General features: G+C 47.8%; 1 protein-coding gene across 1 annotated transcript in view; it reads left to right on the top strand.

Moving 5' to 3' along the window:
• Positions 1–10450: 10450 nt before the first annotated feature.
• Positions 10451–19324, top strand: part of TET1 (tet methylcytosine dioxygenase 1) — a 141956-nt gene continuing 133082 nt past the window's right edge. Inside the window, exon 1 of the mRNA XM_033208807.1 lies at positions 10451–10784. The gene's annotated coding sequence lies outside the window, so the exon portion shown is untranslated. The remainder of the gene's footprint in view (positions 10785–19324) is intronic.

The raw sequence follows: 19324 nt of genomic DNA, 5'->3' as shown, positions 1-19324 counted from the left end.
CACCTCGCCCGGCTGAAACTATTGCTTTTCAGCAATTTTTATTTTATTTTATTTAAAATTTATTTTATTATTTAATAAGATAAAATAAGTATTTTAAAACCTATTGCTGGTGAGGCATAGTGGTTCATGCCTGTAATCCCAGCACTTTGGGGGGCCCAGGTGGGTGAATCATAAAGTCAGGAGTTCGAGACCAGCCTGGCCAAGACAGTGAAACCCCTTCTCTACTAAAACTACAAAAAAAAAAAAAAATTAGCCAGGCAGGGTGGCAGGCACCTGTAATCCCAGTTACTCAAGAGGCTGAGGCAGGAGATTACTTGAACCAAGGTGGCAGAGGTTGCAGTGAGCCAAGATCGCGCCACTGCACTCCATCCTGGACAACAGAGTTTCTTTAATTTTCCATGGAATCTTATGAGACCACCAACGACCTCTGGTCAGGAGTGAACTACTGTGATATGAAATACATTTAGTCTGAGTCCACAGCTCCTGTCACACAGCTCCTAAAACTGTAGGAATTTCCCGAGTGCTAGGAATGTCTTAATTATTCATGACAAACCCCTTCATCACACCAGAGTTTATGCTAAAGAAGTGATTCAGGGTGGGGCCCAAGGTAGCCTTAGGCTGGCGCTGCTCAACGGATGGTTAGAGGATTGGAAAGGCAGAGGGGGTGGGGAAGGGAGGGGTTCCGGAGATGATGCTCTATAAAGACTTTTGAACAGGGAGTCGCTGAACACTTGGAGTTGCTTGGAGGTCGTTGTGCACAGTCGGTTTACGGAAGGTTTACAGAAGCTTTGCGACACCTCCTACATCATGCCCTTTGCATGTCTTCTTGGAGTGATCATCTGTGTCCTTCATAATACATTGGTAAACGTAAGTAGAGCATTTCCCCTGAGTTCTGTGAGCCATCCTAGCAAATTATCAAACTCGAGGGGCAGGGTAGTGGGACCCCTGATTTATAGACAGTCAGAAGCACAGGTCACTGTCTGGGACATGTAATTGGTGTCTCAAAATGGCGGCAGTCTTGTGGGACTGAGCCCCTATCTATGGGCTCCAGATAGCATCAGAATTGAATTGAGTTAGAGGACACCCACTTGGCATCTGCTGGAGAATTTTGGTGTGTGTGTGTGTGAAAACCCCCGTAAATTTGATAAATATTCTGAGCTGCATTCAGTGCGAGTAGAGAGAAAAAACTTTTTTCCCTTAATTTGTGACCAATAAATGCCAATTCTTGAACATCCGCTCAGTGCAAGTTCTCTCCTCTGGTAGTTCTCTGGTCATTCCCTTGGGTCTTTTCTTCCCCACTCCAGATGGAGCTTCACTCTGTTGCCCAGGATGGAGTACAATGGTGCGATCTTGGCTCACTGCAACATCTGCCTCCCGGATTCAAGCGATTCTCTTGCCTCAGCCTCCTGAGTAGCTAGAATTATAGGCATCCACCACCACGCCGGGGTAATATTTTGTATTTTTAGTAGAGACGGGGTTTCACCATGTTGGCCCGGCTGGTCTTGAACTCCTGACCTCAGGTGAGCAACCAGCCTCGGCCTCCCAGAGTGCTGGGATTATAGGCCTGAGCCACCACGCACGGCCTCTTTTCTAAGAATTATTTCATTTCATTTTATTTTTTTGGCAGAGTCATACTCTGTCACCCAGTCTGGAGCCCACTGGTACAGTTATAGCTCACTGCAGCCTTCAACTCTTGGGCTCAAGCAATCCTCCCGCCTCAGCCGACTAGGTAACTGGGACTACAGGTGTAAGCCACAGCACCCGGTCTCCTTGAGTTTTTTCTACTTGAAATTTTTCTTTCTCCTTTGGATTCTTAGCCCATCTGACAGCATTAGATCTTTACCAATGCTACTGCTGGCTTCTGCTGCTTCTTTATTCTTGGGTCTCAAACTCCTGACCTCGTGGCCAGGTGCTGTGGCCCACGCCTGTAATCCTAGCACTTTGGGAGGCTGAGGTGGGTAGATTGCCTGAGCTCAGGCGTTTGAGACCAGCCTGGACAACATGGTGAAATCCCGTCTCTACTAAAATACAAAAAAAAATTAGCTGGGCGTGGCGATGTGCGCCTGTAGTCCCAGCTACTCTTGAGGCTGACACAGGAGAATTGCTTGAATCTGGGAGGCGGAGATTGTAATGAGCTGAGATCACGCCACTGCACTCAAGCCTGGGCGACTGAGGGAGATTCTGTCTCAAAACAAAACAAAACAAAAAATAACTCCTGACCTCGTGATCCACCCGCCTCAGCCTCCTAAAGTGCTAGGATTACAGGCATGAACCATTAGCCTATTTTATTTTATTTTTTTGTTTGTTCGTTTGTTTGAGACGGAGTCTTGCTCTGCCACCCAGGCTGGACTGCAGTGGCCGGATCTCAGCTCACTGCAAGCTCTGCCTCCCGGGTTTACGCCATTCTCCTGCCTCAGTCTCCCGAGTAGCTGGGACTACAGGCGCCCACCTCGTCGCCCGGCTAGTTTTTTGTATTTTTAAGTAGAGACAGGGTTTCACCGTGTTAGCCAGGATGGTCTCGATCTCCTGACCTCGTGATCCGCCCGTCTCGGCCTCCCAAAGTGCTGGGATTACAGGCTTGAGCCACCGCGCCCGGCCCCTAGCCTATTTTATTTTTTATTTTATTTATTTATTTACTCAGTTAGGGTCTTCCTATGTTGCTCAGGTTGGTCTCAAACTTCTCCCACGTCAGCATCCTAAGTAGCTGGTCCCCAGGCATGGGCCATCTAGCCCCAGTTCATTTATCTCTCTCTCTCTCTCTCTAATCAGACCCTGATCGCCTTACAGGAAATAATAAGTCTGTCTTCCTTAGTTACTATATAATTTATACTACCAGGACTGTATAAGATTCCTAACACTTAGTATTGCCAAATTTTAAAATTTTTTCCAATGGAGATTATATTCTTTTTTTTGAGACGGAATCTTGGTCTGTCACCCAGGCTGGAGTGTAGTGGTGTGATCTCAGCTCACTGCAACCTCTGCCTCCCAGGTTCAAGCAATTCTCCTACCTCAGCCTCCCCAGTAGCTGAGACTACAGGCGCCCACCACCATGCCTGGCTAATTTTTGTATTTTTAGTAGAGACAGGGTTGCACCGTCTTGGCCAGGCTGGTCTTGAACTTCTGACCTCGTGATCCACCCGCCTTGGCCTCCCAAAGTGCTGGGATTACAGGCGTGAGCCACCATGCTCGGCTGAGGTTATATTCTTTTTTTTTTTTTTTTTTTGAGATGGAGTCTCCCTCTGTCACCCAGGCTGGAGTGCAGTGGCCGGATCTCAGCTCACTGCAACCTCCGCCTCCCGGGTTTAGGCCATTCTCCTGCCTCAGCCTCCCGAGTAGCTGGAACTACAGGCGCCCGCCACCACACCCGGCTAGTTTTTTGTATTTTTTTTAGTAGAGACGGGGTTTCACCGTGTTAGCCAGGATGGTCTCGATCTCCTGACCTCGTGATCCGACCATCTTGGCCTCCCAAAGTCCTGGGATTACAGGCTTGAGCCACCGCGCCTGGCGAGATTATATTCTTTAGGAAAGAATCTCTGTGTTTATATGTGTGTTTGAGGAGGTTATGCTATATTATACATATAATTTCCACCCCTGTCAGGTCACTAATCAAGATAATTTAGTAAGCAGAGTAGCTAAGATGTTTTAGAGATAGAGCAATAGTAAAATGAGAAATAACTTTAGAGGGAACTTGAGTTAGGTTTGGATGAGTTAGGTAAGTGCAGTTCCAATACCCTTATGACATAATTTTCACACCTCTTTTTAAAAGAGGTGACTGGAAAAAAGACATGAATTCTTGCTGTTACTTGGGGGAGAAAATGGGGTAAGTTAATTATAAGGATAGTGGAGGCCGGGCACAGTGGCTCACGCCTGTAATCCCAGCACTTTGGGAGGCCAAGGCAGATGGATCACAAGGTCAGGAGATCGAGACCATCCTGGCTAACACAGTGAAACTCCATCTCTACTTAAAAAATACAAAAAATTAGCCAGGCTTGGTGGTGGGCACCTGTAGTCCCAGCTACTCGGGAGGCTGAGGCAGGAGAATGGTGTGAACCCGGAAGGTGGAGGCTGCAGTGAACTGAGATGCGCCACTGCACTCCAGTCTGGGCGACAGAGCAAGACTCCATCTCAAAAAAAAAAGATAGTGGAAAATTGCCTAAACATTTATTCTTTGTTGGCCGGGCGCGGTGGCTCAAGCCTGTAATCCCAGCACTTTGGGAGGCCGAGACGGGCGGATCGCGAGGTCAGGAGATCGAGACCATCCTGGCTAACACGGTGAAACCCCGTCTCTACTAAAAATACAAAAACTAGCCGGGCGAGATGGCGGGCGCCTGTAGTCCAGCTACTCGGGAGGCTGAGGCAGGAGAATGGCGTAAACCGGGAGGCGGAGCTTGCAGTGAGCTGAGATCCGGCCACTGCACTCCAGTCCGGGCAACAGAGCGAGACTCCGCTCAAAAAAAAAAAAAAAAAAAAAAAAAAAAAAAAAACATTTATTCTTTGTTATTGATGTCTGGAAAGAATTGCACTTTATTTTCTTCTCCTTGAGTAGACACCTCATGTTATTGTTTAATTTCCCATGACTTGTTAAACCTTTTAGACTTTATGGAAACATCTGGCCCCTTTCCTGATAGATGAGCCCGATCAGGTTGCTGGCTGCCAAGGTGGTTTTTAATATCATCTACATGCTGAGGACTCTCCGTTTGTTTCTCCAAGACAACTCTTTCCCAAACTCGAAATTGTCCCAGACTTGGCCAGTGGGAGGGACCTGTCCTTTTCTGATGGACATTTAGATGGTTTCCCCTTTTTCATCATTGTGAAATATGATGAAAATATTTTATTGACGCAGGCACAATTGAGCCTTCAGAGCCTTTGCACTTGCTTTTTTCCTAAGCCTGAAATCTTCCTCCAGCTTCCTCCCTTACTTTTTACAGATCTACTCAATGTGGTCTTCCTTGATTGCTGAATTCGGAATTACAATCCTGGTCGGGGGCAGTGGCTCATGCCTGTGATCACAGCTACTTGGGAGGATGAGATACAAGAATCACTTGAACTTGGGAAGTGAAGGTTGCAGTGAGACAAGATTGCACTACTGCACTCCAGCCTGGGCCACTGAGTGAGATTCCCTCTCAAAAACAAACAGGCCAGGTGCATTGGCTCTTTGGGAGGCCAAGGCAAGTGGATCACCTGAGGTCAGGAGTTCAAGACCAGCCTGACCAACAAGGTGAAATCCTGTCTCTGCTAAAAAAACACAAATTAGCCAGGCGTGGTGGCGCATGCCTATAGTCCCAGCTACTCGGGAAGCTAAAGCAGGAGAATTGCTTGAACCTGGGAGGCAAAGGTTGCAGTGAACCGAGATCGGGCCACTGCACTCCAGCCTGGGCGACAGAGCAAGACTCCATCTCAAAAGAAAAACCCAAAACAAAACACACGCACACACACACACACGATTCTTTTAGAAGCACACATGCAATTAAAATCCTTTTAGAAGCACTCATTGGGTATTTTATTTTATTTTATTTTGACACAGGGTCTTGATCTTTCTTCCAGGCTGAAATGCAAGCGGTGCAATCTTCGCTCACTGCAAGCACCTCCCAGGCTCAGTCGATACTCCCATCTCAGCTTCCGGAGTAGCTGGGACAACAGGCATGCACCACCATACCTGGCTAATTTTTATATTTTTAGTAGAGATTTCACTAAGTTGCCCAGGCTGGTCTCGATCTCCTGGGTTCAAGTGATCCTCCCGCCTCTGCCTCCCTAAGTGATGAAATTATAGGCACGAGCCACTGAACCCTGAGCCCTGTGTTTTGTGTGTATGTGTGTGTGTGTGTATGTGTGTGTGTGTATGTGTTTTGAGACGGAGTGTTGCTCTGTTACCAGGCTGTAGGCTGGAGTGCAGTGGCGCCATCTTGGCTCACTGCAACCTCCACCTTCCGGGTTCAAGCAATTCTCCTACCTCAGCCTCCCAAGTTGCTGGGACTACAGGTGCGTGTCACCATGCCCAGCTAAGTTTTGTATTTTTAGTAGAAACTGGGTTTCACCATGTTGGTCAGGATGGACTTGATCTCCTGACCTTGTGATCCATCCGCCTTGGCCTCCCAAAGTGCTGGGATTACAGGCGTGAGCCACCGCACTCAGCTATTTTTTTTTTTTTTTAGTTGCAATCTTCCCCAGCATTCCACATCCTCTTCCCTGCCTTTCCCCCCTACTTTATCCCGGTGCTATCACTATCTGATACACTATATATTCTGCTCATTTGTTTTCTTTATTTTCTGTGCCCCGACTCCTACAACACGATGGAATGCAAGCTCTGCAAGGACCGAGGTTTCCTTTTGCTCACTTTTGTTTACCCAAGTTTGGAACTGTGTCTGGCGCTAAGTAGGGACTCAAGGTACATTAGGGGAATGAGTGTTACCATGGACATCATTCTATGTAGTGGTATGATTTTCATATTTCAATACATTTGAAAGTTAATCCAGTTAATTGACAAAAGCCATGATATCACTATTTTATGATAGTCCTTTTCCTTTTGTTCTTCATGAAAATTACGTTATGTTGGATTTTTCCTTTTCCTTCTTCTGGGGGCAGGGAGATGGGTCTTGCTATGGTTGCCCAGGATGGCCTCAAACTCTTGGGCTCAAGCAATCCTCTTGCCTCAGCCTCCCAAGTAGCTGAGAGGGTGTGCACTATTATGCCCACCTGAAAGTAAGGATTTTTTCTGAGACAGTGTCTTGCCCTGTCACTCAGGCTGGAGTGCAGTGGCTTTACCAAAGCTCACTGCAACCTGAAACTCCTGGGCTCAAACAGTCCTCCTGCCCCAGCCTCTCAAAGTGTTAGGATTATAGGTGTGTGCCCAGCCTTGAAAATCAAGTTTTTTTTTGTTTTTTTGTTTTTGTTTGTTTGTTTTGTTTGTTTGTTTGAGACGGAGTCTTGCTCTGCCACCCAGGCTGGAGTGCAGTGGCCGGATCTCAGCTCACTGCAAGCTCCGCCTCCCAGGTTTACGCCATTCTCCTGCCTCAGCCTCCCAAGTAGCTGAGAGGGTGTGCACTATTATGCCCACCTGAAAGTAAGGATTTTTTCTGAGACAGTGTCTTGCCCTGTCACTCAGGCTGGAGTGCAGTGGCTTTACCAAAGCTCACTGCAACCTGAAACTCCTGGGCTCAAACAGTCCTCCTGCCCCAGCCTCTCAAAGTGTTAGGATTATAGGTGTGTGCCCAGCCTTGAAAATCAAGTTTTTTTTTTTTTTTGTTTTTGTTTGTTTGTTTTGTTTGTTTGTTTGAGACGGAGTCTTGCTCTGCCACCCAGGCTGGAGTGCAGTGGCCGGATCTCAGCTCACTGCAAGCTCCGCCTCCCAGGTTTACGCCATTCTCCTGCCTCAGCCTCCCGAGTAGCTGGGACTACAGGCGCCCGCCTCGTCGCCCGGTTAGTTTTTTTGTATTTTTAAGTAGAGACAGGGTTTCACCGTATTAGCCAGGATGGTCTCGATCTCCTGACCTCGTGATCCGCCCGTCTCGGCCTCCCAAAGTGCTGGGATTACAGGCTTGAGCCACCGCGCCCGGCCCCGAAAATCAAGTTTTTAAGTCAAACTCTCCCTGCATTCCTTTTTGAAAAAAATCTAGGTAGAATGTTTCTTTTTTTTTTCTTTTTTCTTCTTTTTTTTTTTGAGGCAGAGTCTCCCTCTGTCGCCCAGGCTGGAGTGCAGTGGCGCGATCTCAGCTCACTGTAAGCTCCACCTCCCGGGTTCACGCCATTCTCCTGCCTCAGCCTCCTGAGTAGCTGGGACTATAGGCGCCCACCACCAGGCCCGGCTAATTTTTTGAAGTTTTAGTAGAGACAGGGTTTCACTGTGTTAGCCAGGATGGTCTGGATCTCCTGACCTCGTGATCCACCCGCCTCGGCCTCCCAAAGTGCTGGGATTACCGGGCCCGGCCTAGGTAGAATGTTTCTAAGGAGGTATTAACAAGTAAGCTTTTTGAAGTATTGATTTAGAAGGGTCAATTTTTGTCCATAAGATTTACTTCACGGAAGGCAACTATGCTAACCACTATATACCATCAACGGGTCATATAAAACTTATTTCAGACTGGGCGCGGTGGCTCAAGCCTGTAATCCCAGCACTTCGGGAGGCCAAGACGGGCGGATCACCAGGTCAGGAGATCGAGACCATCCTGGCTAACAAGGTGAAACTCCGTCTCTACTAAAAAATACAAAAAACTAGCGGGGCGAGGTGGTGGGCTCCTGTAGTCCCAGCTACTTGGGAGGCTGAGGCAGGAGAATGGTATAAACCCAGCAGGCGGAACTTGGCAGTGAGCTGAGATCGGGCCTCTGCACTCCAGCCTGGGCGACAGAGCGAGACTCCATCTCAAAAAAAAAAAAAAAAAGATTTATTTCAGGCTTGGTGCGGTGGCTCACGCGTGTAATCCCAGTACTTTGGGAGGCCAAGGCAGGCAGATCACCTGAGGTCAGGAGTTTGAGACCAGCCTGACCAACAAGGTGAAACCACGTCTCTACTAAAAAAAAGAAAAAAATGTATATATTTGCTGGGTGTGGTGGCGCACACCTGTAATCCCAACTACTCAGGAGGCTGAGACAGGAGTATCACTTGAACCTGGGAGCGGAGGTTGCATTAAGCCAATATCACGCCATTGCACTCCAGCCTGGGCAACAAGAGTGAAACTCCATCTCAAGAAAAAAAAAAAAAAAGATTGATTTCAAATGCCACATTTCTGATTTTATTCAGCCAAGGTACTTTGTCTGATTGTGCCATTGAAAACACGAGTGCAGGCCGGGCGCGGTGGCTCAAGCCTGTAATCCCAGCACTTTGGGAGGCCGAGACGGGCGGATCACGAGGTCAGGAGATCGAGACCATCCTGGCTAACACGGTGAAACCCCGTCTCTACTAAAAATACAAAAAAACTAGCCGGGCGAGGTGGCGGGCGCCTGTAGTCCCAGCTACTCGGGAGGCTGAGGCAGGAGAATGGCATAAACCCGGGAGGCGGAGCTTGCAGTGAGCTGAGATCCGGCCACTGCACTCCAGTCCGGGCGACAGAGCGAGACTCCGCCTCAAAAAAAAAAAAAAAAAAAAAAAAAAAAGAAAACACGAGTGCAGTCATCAGTTTGCTCTGCCAGCCTGGAATCTCTGTTCTTTCTGTGTAGGAGGTAAATTTTATTCATCCTTCTATGCCTACATTGTAGTGTAAGAACACGTTTGTAGGAATCAATCAGTGAGGAAGGTTAAAAGTTTAGGAATCTTTCCCAGAACAACCTGGTTATGCTTATGTGTATAAGAATAAAATCTAAGTGCAGAATGGGGGTAGAATGGTGTGAAAGGCAATGAAGGACTGAATCCTTTCTCTTCACTTGAAGTTTGACCTGGAAGGAATGAAGATTCCATGAACAGCATTTTCCTTACCACAGTGACCCCATTAAAGTCCTGGATTCCCTTGTCTGTGTCATGACTGCTGGAAGAAGCAATAGTCATCAAACATTTCGAGAAAAATTCAGATGCCCTAGTCAGTCCTTTTTTTTTTTTTTGAGACGGAGTCTTGCTCTGCCACCCAGGCTGGAGTGCAGTGGCCGGATCTCAGCTCACTGCAAGCTCTGCCTCCCAGGTTTATGCCATTCTCCTGCCTCAGCCTCCCGAGTAGCTGGGACTACAGGCGCCCGCCTCGTCGCCCGGCTAGTTTTTTGTATTTTTAAGTAGAGACAGGGTTTCACCGTATTAGCCAGGATGGTCTCGATCTCCTGACCTCGTGATCCGCCCGTCTCGGCCTCCCAAAGTGCTGGGATTACAGGCTTGAGCCACCGCGCCCGGCCGCCCTAGTCAGTCTTAATTCTGGCATAATGCCACTGGTTATTCCTCCTCATTCGGAAAACTTAGCGCTTCTTCCACTTTCATTTCTTCATTCATAAAGTGAATGCGACCACCACTGAGGTCCAGGGCCAAATAAGTAACAGAAACATTATGATGACCTTTGCAGACATCCAGCCCAGAGTCAGGGAACACAGCCCTCATCTGGTTTCTCTCTTTGGTGTTGAGGGCGGTTTTCCGTTGCTGGCGACCTAGATATTCTCAATGGTGTCATCTCTGACCTGGCACCTTCTTCATACGTTTATAAACATGCAATTTAGAGATCCTAAAAACTTTTTCTAGAGTTCCCCTGGGAAAAAAGGTAATGACAAAATCTTGACACTTCTCTACTACTTCTTCGGAGACAGACAGAGAGAGAGTGTGTGTGTGTTGAGAGAGGTGGAGAACGAGGGGGAGGGGAGGGGGTCGAGAGGGAGTCGAGGAGGGATTCCAGCTCCAGTTTGGGTAAATCCAGCTCGCGTTTTGCCTGTCGCTCAACTGTGCAGGGTCCAGCGAAGGCAGAGCCCCAGCTTCACTCCCTGAGGTCTGTCCTGGGGAGACACTGCTGCTCCGGGGGGCTGACCTGGCGGGGAGTGGCCGCGCAGTCTGCTCCGGCGCCGCTTTGTGCGCGCAGCCGCTGGCCCCTCTACTCCCGGGTCTGCCCCCCGGGACACCCCCCTGCCCCGCCCAAGTCATGCAGCCCTACCTGCCTCTCCAGTGTGGACCTTTGGGAACCGACTCCTCACCTCGGGGGCTCGGGCCTTGACTGTGCCTGGAGCCGGTAGGCGCCCTCCCCTACCCGCCCGCGCCTCTCGCGCCCGCCGGGGCCCCGGGCTCCAAAGTTGTGGGGAGGAGCGCGAGTTGGAAAGTTTGCCCGAAGGCTGATGCAGGCTTGGAGCTGGGGACCGTGCGCTGCCCTGGGAGTGTGACCCGGCCAGCGGTGAGTTGGGGCCGGGGCAGAGGGCAGGGGTGCGGGGAGGGAGGACTCAGACGCCGAGGCCCGAGGGGGGTCCGGGAGGCGGCGCTCGGCGCGGGCTGGACTGCCCAGGGCTCTGCGTCCTTGGCTCTCCCGCGGTCGCAGGGGTGGGCTCATTCCCCGCCGCGACCCCCCACCCCGGGACGCTCGGGGCGCTTTTGTTGCTGGAGGTAAACAATGCCCCCGGCCGGAGGTCTCGGCCACCCGCCCGGGAGGCCCCGCCACAACGCCGGGTGGGGGGCAGCGGGGGCGACTGGGGCTCTGACCCCGGGCTGCGCTGAAAAAGGGCTGGGGGAGGGCAAGTGTGGCTTGGGGGAGATGGCTGAATGTGCCAGTGGTTCCCTGGTCCCTTTGGGGAGTCGGAGGTCCGGGCGCCTCGGGGTAAGGAGAGGCTAGAGTCTGTGCAAGTTGTGAGTGGGGAGCCCGGGCTGTCCCGTGCTCAAGCGTATCCCCTAAACAAGTTTTCTCCCTCCCCCCATATTTATATGAGAGACAGGTTGATGGGGAAACGCTTTGGCGCCTGTCTCCCCGAGAGTTGTGGGAGGACGGCTCCAGGGATGAAACGTTTGGAGTGGAGGCAGTGGTGGAGTCTTGCTAGGAGTTGGCTTGGAGTTGTTAAGGATCAGGGAAGAAGGAAATACGGAGTAGAGTGTGTTCTGTCAAAATGGCATTTAAGAAACTCATTTGTGAGAACCACTGGGTCGCTGGACGCGCTAGCGTTGCGATCCCATCAGTCCCCGTCTGGCGGGTTCCCGGAGCGGGCCCCGAGGGTGGGAGGTGCGCGGAGCTTGGTGCTGGGGCTAGTCGTGCAGCACGTGAGGGGCCTGGTCCTCGCCCGAGGGCGAGGAGGCTGCCGCGCAAGCTACCGCCCCCAGAGAGAAAATGCTTTTCCCCTCTCTGTGCTTCCCTCCTTCCCTCTCCCCCGCTCTGGTCCCCCCTCGCTCGCCCCGGGCTTCTCTCTCTCTCTCTCTCTCTCTCTCTCTCTCTCTCTCTCTCTCTCTATATATATATATATATTCTACAAGAAGTGGTCTGGAAGGGGACTGGCCGGCGCTGGCAACCTTTCCACGTGAACGAGAAACCCACGCTGGGCATTTCTGATCCACTAAAAACTAAAGTGTCTCCAAAAGAACATTTTAAGCTTCAGCCTCGGAGTCTTTCCCGCGCCCGCAACTCGTCCTTCTCCCAAATTAACCAACCTTTCTGCATACGTCTCTTAGGGTGCCTCTTCCCCTCCGCCCCGGTTCTACTCTGGGGCACTAAACGAGCTGCACAATACGTCCTAGTAATGACCGGTTTTTGAAGAAATGTTTGAAAAGTGTTTTAAGACCTTGGAGCGAGAACAGGATTAGGTACACAGACCTGGGCCGGCGGGGTGAGCCGCGCGCGCCACTGGGAAGAGCGGCGCTGTATAGCAGCAGCCCCAGGTCTCCCCTGGACTTGAGTGTGCTCGGCGTCCCCACCCCCAATATAAAGTAAAATAAAAACAATGATTTAATTAGGCCTCAGGATACGAAAAAATATGGAAAAGGCGCTTCTTAACCAGTTAGGGCAACGGTTATTTGGAGCATATTACGAATTTATGACTACAATTAAACCAGGGGCAGGGGTACATGCAGAAAGGTACGGAAATAAGGAGATTAGTATGAGTTAATAATCAAAAGACTTAGGTGAATCAAACCAAGAATCAAAATACTTAGGTGGTTTTTGGTGTGTTTCCCGATTTTATCGGTATTGATCATAAGGGTCCCCCTTTTCCCCAATTAAGGGGTTTTAATTAGCTTGTCAACCTCTCTGTCTTTAAAGCTAAGTTGTAGTTTCCATTAAATTTCAGAATCAAGATATAGGGAAATGGCAGACAGTGTCCCTTTCTCTTTGCAAAGATGAGGAGTCCAGGCTTACAACTCTGGGACTGCCACTTTCCATTTTAATGAGAGTTAACTATCGCTCTCCGGGCTGGTCTTCCAGAATGGATGGGTGGGAGGGTTGGGTCTCCACTGTCCCTGCCCTTTGTTTCTCTTCCTTCTCCCATCTGATTTGTCCCCCCTCCCCCACCTTCTGAGCGTCCGTATCTTTCCTTTCCTGCACACTTGATTTCCCCTCTCCCCTTGGTCTTTTAGTCTTTGGCCTTTTGATCCCAGTTGTCTTTTAATATTCTAGCTTTATTACTATAGATGTCGAACCCCTTCCTCAGTTTTTACTATAAGTAATTTTTCCCCTTCCTCAGTTTGTTACTATAAAATTCTTTCCCTTCTTTCGTTTTTGGCCTTTTTTGTTTTCTTTTTGGGCATTTTCTTCCTTCTCATGCTTTTTCTTCTACTTCCTCCTAATGTGTTTTATGCCTTTCTTGTCTTCGGAAGGACCGTTCTATGTCCATTCTAACGTCTCCCTTCCCTTTTCTTGGCCCTTTCCCCCCCCTTTTCCCCCTTCCTCTCTGCAGGGCAGAGGGGTGTTTTACATATGGAAGGAGCCATTGACTAAATGTGCTGGCATTCTAGTGAGTTTCCCTGAACAGCTTTTACATGTGCCGAGGGCTCTTACACTTCCTGTGGTAGAAAACTATCTAGGAACTGCAAGCAGTTGCCTGCCTACTCTTCCTTTCGAGGTAGAACTTAGTTGCTGGAGGAAACTGAGCCAGGTGCTGCCTTTTTGAAATAAATGTTCTAAATCTTGTTTTTCTCAGCCAAGTGCAAGAGCCTTTAAGTTCTGTGGAGCTGAATGGAGGGACTATGAAATCAGTCTTTTGCAACTAGCTCTATGTATGCAAATACCACGTTTTTGGCCACTGCTGGTAGTGGAAAGAATTGAAATATGACTTTAAATTAACATGCAGGCTGGATCGTTACATCAATTAAGCATTTTTGCCCAGAGGATTTTGGGGGAATCCAGAGAAAGGACAGATATAGGTGGGAGAGGATCTTTCTGACATGTTGCTGTCAATACTGTTTTTTTTGTTTGCTTGTTTTTTGTTTGTTGTTTGTTTTTGTTTGTTTGTTTGTTTGTTTTTTGAGTCTCTGTCTCCCATGCTAGAGTGCAGTGGCGTGATCTAGGTTTACTGCAACCTCTGCCTCCCGGGTTTAAGCAATTCTCCTGCCTCAGCCACCGGAGTAGCTGAGATTACAGGCATGTGCCACCACACCTGACTAATTTTTGTATTTTTAGTAGAGACAGGGTTTCACTGTGTTGGCCAGGGTGGTCTTGAACTCCTGACCTCAGGTGATCCGCCTGCCTCAGCCTCCCAAAATGCTTAGATTACAGACGAGAACCACCACATCCGCCAGTTCTCTACAGAAAACTCTTACACTTTAAGAAGCCAGCTTTTAATTCTCTAAGCAAGGTAATTATTTTAAAAATTTAGTTGGGTTATTATCTCCTGGCCTATAATTTTGGATCGCATACTCTGTAGTTCCCTTGTCACAAAGACATTTTAGGGGGGAAAATGTTCTATTGTTTTCCTTTTTTTTTTTTTTTCAGACAGAGTCTTGCTCTGTCGCCCAGGCTGGAGTGTAGTGGTGTGATCTCGGCTCACTGCAACCTGGGTTCGAGTGATTCTCCTGCCTCAGCTTCCCAAGTAGCTAGGATTAGAGGCATGTGCTACCATGCCCGGCTAATTTTTGTATTTTTAGTAAAGACAGGGATTCACCATGTTGGCTAGGCTGGTCTCGAACTCCTGACTTCAAGTGATCTACCTGCCTCAGTTTCCCAAAGTGCTGGGATTATAGGCGTGAGTCACCGTGCCTGACCAAAATAATGTTCTGTTGTTGTTTGGGGGTCTTGGTGCTCTCTGGTGTAAAGATCTGTTGATTGAGTAATGTTTTACATCCCAGAAATGTTTTTTTGTTTTTCCCTTCCATGACAGTAAGAACTCACAGGATGGTGTCCATTAATTGCACATGATTCCCCTCTTGGGCCAATGATATATGCTTAATAACAGGATCTCCAGTCTTATTTTCTTCTCATATCATTTTATCATGAAGCTATCTCTGCAGCACTTTCACGGACTCTTGAAGACATTCCAGGTTAGAATAAAAGTAACTTTCTCATGCCTGTAATCCCAGTGTTTTGGGAGGCTGAGGCAGAAGGATCACTTGAGGCTAGGAGTTTGAGACCAGTCTGTGCAACATAGTGAGATCAATCCTCATCTCTACAAAAAAATAAAAAGAACTTAGCCAGGCATGGTGGCCTGTGCTTGTAGTTGGGTGGCTAAGATGGGAGGATCACTTGAGTCTAGGAGTTTAAGGCTATAGTTAGCGATGATCACAGCACTGCACTCCAGCCTGGGCAACAGAGCAAGACCTGTCTCAAAAAAAAAAAAAAAAAAAAAAAAAAACACGAATATTAAACACGAATATTGAGAAGCATTGAAATATCAGTTTTTATCAGAAATGAAAAATGGAAGTAGAATTAGGGAAGAGTGTACACAGGGGAGATTTGACTGCTGGAAATATTTTTGTTCATGTGAGTGGTAGGATCTAAGTATTTATTTGAAAATACACATTTTTGATGGACATGGTGGCCCACACCTGTAGTCCTAGCACTTTAAGAGGCTCAGGGGGGCAGATGACTTGAAGCTAGGAGTTTGAGAGTGGCCTGGGCAGCATAGTGAGTCTTCACAAAAGAAAGAAAAAATTAGCCTGGTGTGGTGGCACCTGCCTGTAGTCCCAGCTACTTGGGAAGCTGAGGTGGGAGGATGACTTAAGCCCAGGAGGTCAAGGCTACAGTGAGCCTTGATACACATGAGCGACAGAGCAAGACCCTGTTAAAAAAAAAATTATATATATATATATGCACACACACACAGACACACACACATTTTTGTATGAATTGAATATGATAGAAGCACTAAAAATGGAAGTAAAGCATTTAATAATGTTTACAAAAAAGAAATTAATTTCCAGAGGTCTTTGAGGTAATTCCATATTTAAATGTGGACCTATTTAATGGAGTGGACTACATTCTCTTTCCCCTGCCTCCACAAATTTCAGGATAAGCTTGCTACCCTTACTCCATGAGTTCGGCTCTTGGGACAACTTAGTTTGTCACAAAAGAAGTTTATGTTTCAATAGTGGAGCCAAGAGTGATAAAAATCAGGGTCTTGCCGGAAGGAGTCCTTATTTTGTTTCTGGTTGTCTCTGATTCTTTGGCTGAGTGGTACTCAGTGATTTTCTCTCGTGCAGTTGGGTTTTTCAGGGGTCATTGGCCTCTTTCGTGATCTCATAAAAAGGCTGTTACCATTTAAAGAGGCCACATATTCGCAATCCATGTTGTTCATACCTTTTCTATTTCCTTGACAGGCTGTTTTTTAGGAGATAGGGTTTGAATGATAAAGATTATCTTAATTACAAGTCTGAATTTCTAAAGCACTTCAATTTAAAAATATAAAAGAATATAGGAGAGACAGAGATCAAATTGTAAACCACTTTCAAAGCAGATCCCATGACACCCTCTGGCATACCCAGATTACTTGCCTACATACATGAATTTTAATTTTTGTGGCTGATTGCAATGACTAGATTATATACTCCTAATAATTTTTTAGCAGTATAATCTTGATACAAGAGAGAAAGTATGCTTTTAATGATAGTGTTGAATTTTGAGAGATTAAAATGAATTGCTTTTTGTAATGAAAAATGCATCCTGATAAAGGTATTTGTTGACTTTTTGGAAATTGGAATTGGAATGTCTTGTTTTCTGAAAATCTTGTACAAAAAAAGCAGTGGTCTTTGGAGAAAATATCCTTCAGTTTTTCACAGCCAAAGACTGAATTACTGCAAGCCAAAACTTTTTTTTTTTTTTGGAAGAAGGGGAAAGCAGTAAGCTTAGATGCCAAGAATTCAAGTGCAGTATTCTCTGGCCTAGTGTTTGTATTTAGTACAGGTTTATCAAATGTTATTTTTTGTGTATTTGATGTTATCACTAATGTCTATTTTAAAAGTCTTAAAGACACATTACATTGACTAAATGTAGCGTGCTCTGGGAACTCTTTTTTTTTTTTTTTTTTTTTGAGGCGGAGTCTCGCTCTGTCGCCCGGACTGGAGTGCAGTGGCCGGATCTCAGCTCACTGCAAGCTCCGCCTCCGGGTTTACGCCATTCTCCTGCCTCAGCCTCCCGAGTAGCTGGGACTACAGGCGCCCGCCACCTCGCCCGGCTAGTTTTTGTATTTTTAGTAGAGACGGGGTTTCACCGTGTTAGCCAGGATGGTCTCGATCTCCTGACCTCGTGATCCGCCCGTCTCGGCCTCCCAAAGTGCTGGGATTACAGGCTTGAGCCACCGCGCCCGGCCTGGGAACTCTTATATGTGTAACCTACTTAGTGCGTAAGGTGGGAACAGAACCAAAAGGAGATCTTGGTCTGGAGAATATAGCAAAGTCTGGGTTAAACTGGTTCCATAATAACGATAACTACCACTTTTTTTTTTTTTTTTTTTTTTGAGACGGAGTCTCGCTCTGTCGCCCAGGCTGGAGTGCAGTGGCCGGATCTCAGCTCACTGCAAGCTCCGCCTCCCGGGTTTACGCCATTCTCTCGCCTCAGCCTCCCGAGTAGCTGGGACTACAGGCGCCCGCCATCTCGCCCGGCTAATTTTTTTTTTTTTGTATATTTTAGTAGAGACGGGGTTTCACCGTGTTAGCCAGGATGGTCTCGATCTCCTGACCTCGTGATCCGCCCGTCTCGGCCTCCCAAAGTGCTGGGATTACAGGCTTGAGCCACCGCGCCCGGCCAACTACCACTTATTTTCTCTTTCTCTCTCTCTCTCTTTTTTTTTTTTTTGTATTTTGACATTGCAAACAGCCTTCTTTTTTTTTTTTTTTACTTCTATTTATGAAACACCTATCATACGCCAGCCCTGTGCTAAGCCTTTACACATATTATTTCATTTTATTCTCATGATAACCCAGTGAGGTCAATACTATTAGACTTTCTTTTGTATTACACACGAAGAAACATAGGTATAAAGATACCAAGAAACTTGTCACAATCTACTAATATTTATAAACTGAAAACTGAGCCCAGGTCAGCTTACTTCCAATGTCCATCTTTTTACTCTGCTACCCATGTCCCCTTACACTCAACCACAGATACCACAAGGATGAAACCAATGCCACTAGGTTTTTCCTGTGGGAGCCCATTGAAACCTCAAACCTACCTCATTTTAGATGAAGGAACATGAACTCATTTAAGTAGTTCTCTGGACACATAGCTGGTGATCACAGATTCAAACCCAGGACTTTTTGATGTGAGATCATCTCTAGACCTGAAACTAACCAGTGGGTCCCAGGATTACCTGGGTCAGATCAGTAATTTTAAAACAGATTGAACTGGGGAGGGTTCCAGTGACTCTCCTGCCTCAGCCTCCCAAGTAGCTGGGATTACAGGCACGCACTACCACGGCTGGCTAATTTTGTGTCTTTAGTAGAGATGGAGTTTCTACATGTTGGTCACGCTGGTCTCAAACTCCCGACCTCAGGTGATCCGCCCGCCTGAGCCTCCCATAGTGCTGGGATTACAGGCGTGAGCCACTGTGCCTGACCAGGTTTGTTTTTTTAATCTATTTTTAATTTTTTTTGTTTTGTTTTGTTTTGTTTTGTTTTGTTTTGTGTTTTTGAGATGGAGTCTCGCTCTGTCGCCCAGGCTGGAGTGCAGTGACCGGATCTTGGCTCACTACAAGCTCCGCCTCCCGGGTCCACGCCATTCTCCTGCCTCAGCCTCCCCAGTAGCTGGGACTACAGGCGCCCGCCACCGCGCCCGGCTAGTTTTTTTGTATTTTTTAGTAGAGACGAGGTTTCACTGGGCTAGCCAGGATGGTCTCGATCTCCCGACCTCATGATCCGCCCGTCTCGGCCTCCCAAAGTGCTGGGATTACAGGCTTGAGCCACCGCGCCCGGCTCTATTTTTAATTTTTCTCAGACTTTGAGAGGCTGAGGTGGGTAGATAACCTGAGGTCGTGAATTGGAGACCAGCCTGCTCAACATGCCAAGATTGTGCCGTTGCACTCCAGCCTGAGCAATAAGAGCAAAACTCCTGGCCGGACACGTGGGTCACGCCTATAATCCCAGCACTTTGGGAGGCCGAGACGGGCGGATCACGAGGTCAGGAGATCGAGACCATCCTGGCTAACACGGTGAAACCCCGTCTCTACTAAAAAATACAAAAAAACTAGCCAGGCGAGGTGGCAGGCGCCTGTAGTCCCAGCTACTCGGGAGGCTGAGGCAGGAGAATGGCGGGAACCCGGGAGGCGGAGCTTGCAGTGAGCCGAGATCCGGCCACTGCACTCTAGCCTGGGCGACAGAGCCAGCCTCCGTCTCAAAAAAAAAAAAAAGAAAAGAAAAGACTAGTTGTCAATTGAAGCCATTCTTGAGAACACATGGTTCTCACAATGAGAACAAATGGTTACCAACAACCATTTTCCTACACCATGAGATGGGGTTCTGCTCCTGTTGCCCAGGCTAGAGTGCAATGGTGTGATCTTGGCTCACTGCAACCTCTGTATCCTGGATTCAAGCCAT

This window comes from Trachypithecus francoisi, unplaced genomic scaffold (genome assembly GCF_009764315.1).
Source record: "Trachypithecus francoisi isolate TF-2019V2 unplaced genomic scaffold, Tfra_2.0 Lachesis_group9, whole genome shotgun sequence".
Lineage (NCBI taxonomy): Eukaryota > Metazoa > Chordata > Mammalia > Primates > Cercopithecidae > Trachypithecus > Trachypithecus francoisi.
The sequence above is the reverse complement of the archived record's forward strand: the minus strand, read 5'-3'. Positions and strand labels throughout refer to the sequence as shown.